A 7,110-nucleotide genomic window follows, 5' to 3' on the forward strand; every position below is an offset into this window, starting at 1 on the left:
CAGACATTGTCAGAAGCCTTACAGCAGCGCAGTGTATTCAGGTAGGGGAAAAGGAACAAGCTGTACCAGTGTAAGGCTCCTGGTATAACTGTCCACACTAGCGTGCTTGTACTGCTTTTGCTCTATCCCTAGAAAAATCACACCCTATCCAAAATACCTCTGTGGACCAGGCCTTCCCCACCAGGGTCCCAGGCACTAGCTCGGAACCACTCCTCAGTTATTCAGTTTCTTTAGTGATGTCTAGTACACTAGGGCCTAGAGGTCCCAGAACTAAGCCCCACTGTGCTAGTGCTGTGCAGCCAGAGGGAGGGGCAGTCCCTGAGGACATCTCCAAGAGCTCCCAATCTCAACAGACAATGGACCCAGCAGGTGGGGGCAGAGCTGGGAATAGAATGCAGGTCTCCTGGCTCCCAGTCCAGTGCACTATCCACTAGGCTTCATTGAACACAGGAAGTGCCAGACAGGATCAGAGCCAGCACCAGCATCCTGTTGACAGTGGCCAGCACCATGTGCTGCAGAGGAAGGTGTCTGAGCCCCACCGTAGCAGATGGGGGATAATCTGCCAGACTGCCCCCACATTAGGTCTCACCCTGGCGCATGCCCTGAAGCAGGAGATTTACTACTCTGCCCACAATGTAGCTCAGCAATAATGATGGTAACGCTGGATATTCTTGTTATCCCTATAAATCAGGGATGGGAAACACAGGGCCACATCCAGCCTGCCAGAACATGTGATTTGGCTGGCCAGCCAGAGGAGACAATGCCAGAGTGAGGGAGGGTGTGAGTGGCTCTTCCAGTGCGGAGCAAAGGATAGTGAAATGGGGTGATAGGCGGCTCTTCCCACTGCCTGGAGGAGGAGAGGATGTTGCACCCTGGCACCTGCTGGAGCATAGGCAGGAGGTGGCAGCTCCTGGTTGCAGCAGGCCCACTCCAGGATGACCCTGGTGGACAGCGCCTGTGGATTAACAAACAGGGGAGCAGGTACCAGGGCAGGGCTGCTGTCTGGAGGCGTGGGCTCATCTCCCTTCTGGGAGATTATGGACCTGAACGTGGGCAGGCACGGGTGTGTGCCACAGCATGGAACAGAGGTGTCAGGGCAGGACGCGCTGTCCTGGCACATGTTCTCGCAGCACCCCAGGACAGCTTCTTCCTTCACCGCAACAGCCTGCCAGAGGGTTTAGTGGATTTTGTGGCTCTCTACTACCCTAAAGTTGCCCATCCCTGATAGAAATGTCCAATCCTTTTTCAAATCTTGCTAAATTTGTGACCTCACTGACACCATGTGGCAGGGAGTTCCACAGTTTAACCACCCATTGTGTGAAAAAAGCATTCCCTTTGAATTTCCTACCTGTGACAGGGTTTTACCTCATCCACCATTGGAGTGGCTGCTTCAGTTTCCCCACTCGGGCCAGCTCACTGTCTCACAATTTGGTGGCCCCCTGGCTCCTGGCCCTTCCATCACTCTAACTGGAGGTGCCGCTTCATGTGCTTCTCAGTGATTTATCCCTCCACCCAAACCACAAAGTCCGGGGTAAACAAAAAGACCAACAAAACAGACATTCAGCAATTGTGCTGGCTCTTCCCTGTTATTATTATTATGTATTTGTATTGCGGTGGTGCCCAGGAGCCCCGCTCACAGACCAGGACCCCCTCGTGTCGGGTGCTGTACAGACATAGAGCAAAAAGAGGGGCTATGCCCCAAGGAGCTCACAATCACAGTCAATTGGGGTATACCCTGGCAGGGTCACCCCATATCCTCCCCCTCCCTGGCGATAACTCCTCTATTAGCCCCCTCCTGGGCGCAGCGGCCCATTTGCCCTCATGGCACAAGGCAATACAAAGGGGATTTCCTCCCACCCTGGATACAAGTCCTAAGCTGGACCCTTAAGTAAGTGTGCCAGCTCCCGTCCACACCCTCCTGCACTGTCCTGTGCAGGCTACTTCCTTCTAGAGATATCCTTCCCTAGGGCCTCCAGATCCTCTCAGACACTGCTATGGGCCCTGCCTGTCCCACTCATCATCCCCCGGTTCTTTCCCTCTGAGAAGGGGAGCTGAGAAAGGGATCTCCATCAGTCCCACCCCGTGGAGATCTCCTCCAGGTCCTGGTCTTCCTCTTCCTCACCCCTTCCCTTCCCACTGAGCAGGCTCATTCTTCTAGGAAGCCCCTGACGCAAACACTGGCCCAAGCCCAACACCAGGGGTGCAGATAACTAGGCATTGGGGAGGCTGAGCCCGGCTCCCCTTAAGGGTCAGATCACTCCCTACCACCCTGCTGCAGTGCCATTGTTCTGCATGATGAGACAGGGAGAAGAGAAGATCCTGCTCTCCCTGCTCTGTCCCATTTGTAACTGGGGGACTTATGTTCTTCTGGAGGTGCTCACTTGCTTCATAACAGGGCCAGCTCCAGGCACCAGCTTCCCAAGCAGGTGTTTGGGGAGGCCATTCTGGAGAGGGGCGGCACATCCACCTATTCGGCGGCAATTCGGCGGATGGTCCCTCACCCCCACTTGGAGCGAAGGACCTCCCGCCGAATTGCCGCCACAGATCGCGATCGCGGCTTTTTTTTTTTTTGGCGCTGCTTGGGGCGGCAAAAACCCTGGAGCCGGCCCTGCTTCATAAGAACATAAGAACAGCCATACTGGGTCAGACCAAAGGTCCATCTAGCCCAGTATCCTGTCTTCCGACAGTGGCCAGTGCCAGGTGCCCCAGAGGAAATGACCAGAACATTCTATCTATCCCTTTTTTAATGATTCCCAACATTCTGTTCGATTTTTTGACTGTCAGGCCTGATGCTTTTGGTTGAAATCAGAGTTCCCTTCTCCCAGGTGGGCGACCTGCCCCGGCTGATGAGCCCCACCTGCCTGAGAGAGGTCCAGAGAGGTGCAGTGACTTACCCTGCACACTCTGCAGGGCAGTAACAGAAAGCAGATCTCCTGAGACCCCCGGCTCCCTGCCAAGGACTCAGTACTGACCTAGGTGCTGTGCTCCACTCAGGTTTGCTGCCACTGCACCTGGTAGGGCCAAGGTCTGGAAATGTGGCAACTGCATGCAAATGAGTTAATGCCTTGGTCTGCATATTGCAGAATATGCATTCTCTTGTTGGCACCCAGCTGCATATCTGTGATGCAAAGGCAGGAGCCTACCTGTCAGTGCCATGGAGCAGGTGAGAGGGGACCACACCAACAGAAACTTGGCCAGCGCTGTGTGCTAACCAAGCAATGCACATGGAGCATGGAGGCCTAGGGAAGAAGACACAGGCAATTTCAAACCACATGCCAGGCTGCCAGGAGCATGTGCAGTGGGGAGAGGCATTGGCCCCAGAGCCTGCAGGGATCGGCTTTGCCCTCAGCCCCGGGAACCGCATTCCCCAGGCAGGTGAATTGTAGATAGTTCTCTGAAAACGTCCACACAGTGTGCGGCGGCAGTCAAAAAAGCAAACAGGATGTTAGGAATCGTTCAAAAAGGGATAGAGAATAAGACGGAGAATATCTTATTGCCCTTATATAAATCCATGGTACGCCCATATCTTGAATACTGTGTACAGATGTGGTCTCTTCATCTCAAAAAAGATATAGGAACATAAAATCATGAGTGGTGTGGAGAAAGTGAATATGGAAAAGTTATTTACTTGTTCCCATAATATAAGAACTAGGGGCCACCAAATGAAATTAATGGGCAGCAGGTTTAAAACAAATAAAAGGAAGTTCTTCTTCACACAGCTCACAGTCAACCTGTGGAACTCCTTGCCTGAGGAGGTTGTGAAGGCTAGGACTATAACAGGGTTTAAAAGAGAACGAGATAAATTCATGGAGGTTAAGTCCATTAATGCTATTAGCCAGGATGGGTAAGGAATGGTGTCCCTAGCCTCTGTCAGAGGGTGGAGATGGATGGCAGGAGAGAGATCACTTGACCATTGCCTGTTAGGTCCACTCCCTCTGGGACACCTGGCATTGGTCACTGTTGGTAGACAGGATACTGGGCTGGATGGACCTTTGGTCTGACCCAGTATGTCGATTTTTATGTTCTTATGAGAGCCTCGTAGGGACACTGACCTCTGCAGCATTCTGTGTCTGCACCCGCGGATCACCTGACCATCCTCATCTGTTCTCGCTATTCCCCAGTTGTGAGCTGCATCCACCAATTCACTGAGCCAGCTGGCCCTCAGCGTAGGGCTCCTGGCCCACTAGTGCTGCTCTGCTGGATGGCACATGCTGTTCCTCAGTGCCAGGGCTGTTTTTCCTTCATGCCCTGTTGTGACCAGCTTTCCCTGCAGTGCCAGGCCCCTGCCCCATCTCCACCGGGGCTCACAGCCCTCATGCTGTTATGTTCATTTCCCTCTGGGCAGAAGACATGGCCCTGGGCACGCACCAACCTTGGAGGGCAACGTTGCCACTGGCACACTTCTGCGACCAGCGCAGGGGCCTGTGCAGGGAGTTGTTCAAGGTAACAAAAGTCCAGCTCAGCCTGTCAGATAAAATTCCTTAGGGAAGCCAGTACAAGCTGAAGACAAATAGCCTGATACAAACTGGATTATTTAGGTTTAAGAGCTGTGATAAGGGGCTTCAAGGCTCCTGGGAAGGGCACGGGTTGGCATGGCAACAGGCTGAAAGAGCATAGAAACAGGTTACAGTTGAAATCAGTGAAATGTGTTTTGACTGGTTGTTAATGGAGTGAGGTTGCCCGCCCCTTGGACACTGTTTATTTCTGGGGTTAGAGGGGCCCCCAAAGGGGACCTGAGGACTGAAAGGAGTGAGCTTCACAATCATGGCTGCCTCCCCACCATCCAGGTAGCCATCATGACACTGTTGGGCCTTCGTCATCCTGATCCTGAGATACGTCCAGGCCAGACTGGGCCAGAGAGAATGAACCAACAGCATCGCGCTTTCTGCTGCCCAAACAGCACCTGGACTGTGAGACGCGGGTTCCCACTCTCCTCTGGGCATCCTTTTCCTTCCCCACCTCAATGCTTCCCTCTTTGCCTGTGTAATTAGAATCAGGCTTAGCCAGCCAAGACAGCATCTTGTGCAAGGCTGCTGTAAGCTCGGACCAGAGAGGCAGCTACAGGCAATTCTCTAAACAGCCAGATGCTGGTTCAAATTGCTAGGTCTTGGTGCAGCTGATCAGAGCCCCAGCTGGGCATGTGTGTCTCCAGCAGCAGGAGTGCAAGTGAGAGTTAGCACCAGTGACAGATGCTGCATTTTCTATCTTCACTGTTCTTTTCTGTCCCCTTTTGCACGCCTGTTGTTTCCTCTTCAAGACAACAGGCTCAAATGCCAATAACAATAGCTCCAGCCTATCTCAACTAACTTTCTCTTCTCCCCCAAAGGATAGTTAACACCGTCTAGACTGTCAAACAGGCCTTTTCCCTGCAAAAACTCACAACAGCTAAAGAAAAAGGGAGTAACAGCTTTGGTTACGCTAAAAGCCTTAATATTTTTCATTTCAAATGCTTTAACCGATTTTCCTTCTTTTTCCTGTCTCTCTTCCCTTTTATAGAGCTCTTTCATGGTGGCTTTTACAATAGGAATCACCAGCGATAACTTGTTATCAAACCCTGGACCATGATGAACCATTTCATGCTGTAACAACGAACAAGAGTTTTACTAACATCTTGTCCCTTGCTGGCCTGAGACTGCCACTTCTCAGCAAAGAAGTGGACTGATAGCGGTTAGAAGAGGGATGGCTAGCACAGCCCATAGCTTCCCTCCAGGGGGAACGTGGAAGTCTCCTTGGCCAAGGTGAAACACTGTCTGCTGGGACCCATCCCTGTGCCAGGTCTTGGGCACGGCTGGCTTATCCTGCAGTCAGCCCCTCTGCCCCCAGGGTTACTCAGCGGGACCGATGTCTATTTAATAGCCACCCTCCCTTCATTTAGGATACGTTCCCATGGCAGAAGACCAACTAATCGAAATTAACATGATCAATCCTTTGACCTTAACGTGGTGTGATGGGGTGTGCTCCCCACACTCACCCTAAAACATAGGCTGGACGGGCCAATTAACCTATTAGGCTGCAAGCTGGGGGAGATTTCAGGGGAGAGCAGAGCCCTAATTCAGAGAAGCTCACCTGTGAAGGAACAGGCAGGGCTTCTATAAAACCGGGGACCTGGTAGCAGAAGGAGGGCTGCTGGGAAGAAAGCTGCAGTTACTCCTTTGGGACAAGGGAGAGAAAGAGCTTGAGATCCAACTTGAGACCCAAGAGGAAGGATTTAAACACAAAAAGGAAGCTTTCAAGAAGTGGAAACTTGGATATACTCGGGAGGAGTATAAAAATATTGCTCGAGCATGCAGGGGTGTAATCAGAAAGGCCAAAACACAACTGGAGTTGCAGCTAGCAAGGGATGTAACAAGAAGGGTTTCTACAGCTATGTTAGCAACAAGAGAAAGGTCAGGGAAAGTGCGGGACCCTTAATGAATCGGGGAGGCAACAGTGACAGATGATGTGGAAAAAGCTGAAGTACTCAATGCTTTTTTTGCTTTTGTCTTCACAGACAAGGTCAGCTCCCACACTGCTGTCCTGGGCAACACAGTATGGGGAGGAGGTCAGCAGCCCTCAATGGTGAAAGAACAGGTTAAAGACTATTTAGAAAAGCTGCACATACACGAATCCATGGGTCCAGATCTATTGCATCCGAGGGTGCTGAGGGAATTGGCTGATGTGATTGCAGAACCATTGGCCATTATCTTTGAAAACTCGTGGCAATCGGGGGTAGTCCCGGACAATTGGAAAAAGGCAAATATAGTGCCCATCTTTAAAAAGGGGAAGAAGGAGAACCCAGGGAACTACAGACCGGTCAGCCTCACCTCAGTCCCTGGAAAAATCATAGAGCAAGTCCTCAAGGAAACCATTTTGAAGCACTTGGAGGAGAGGAAGGTGATCAGGAACAGTCAAATGGATTCACCAAGGGCACGTCATGTCTGACCAATCTGATTGCCTTCTATGATGAGATAACTGGCTCTGTGGATATGGGGAAAGCAGTGGATGTGATATATCTTGACTTTAGCAAAGCATTTGATATGGTCCCCCACAGTATTCTTGCCAGCAAGTTAAAAAAGTACGGATTGGACGAATGGAAAGGTGGAGTGACAGACCCAGACCAGTGGGGTACAG

The sequence above is a fragment of the Chrysemys picta genome, chromosome 15, assembly GCF_011386835.1.
Source record: "Chrysemys picta bellii isolate R12L10 chromosome 15, ASM1138683v2, whole genome shotgun sequence".
NCBI classification, from domain to species: domain Eukaryota; kingdom Metazoa; phylum Chordata; order Testudines; family Emydidae; genus Chrysemys; species Chrysemys picta.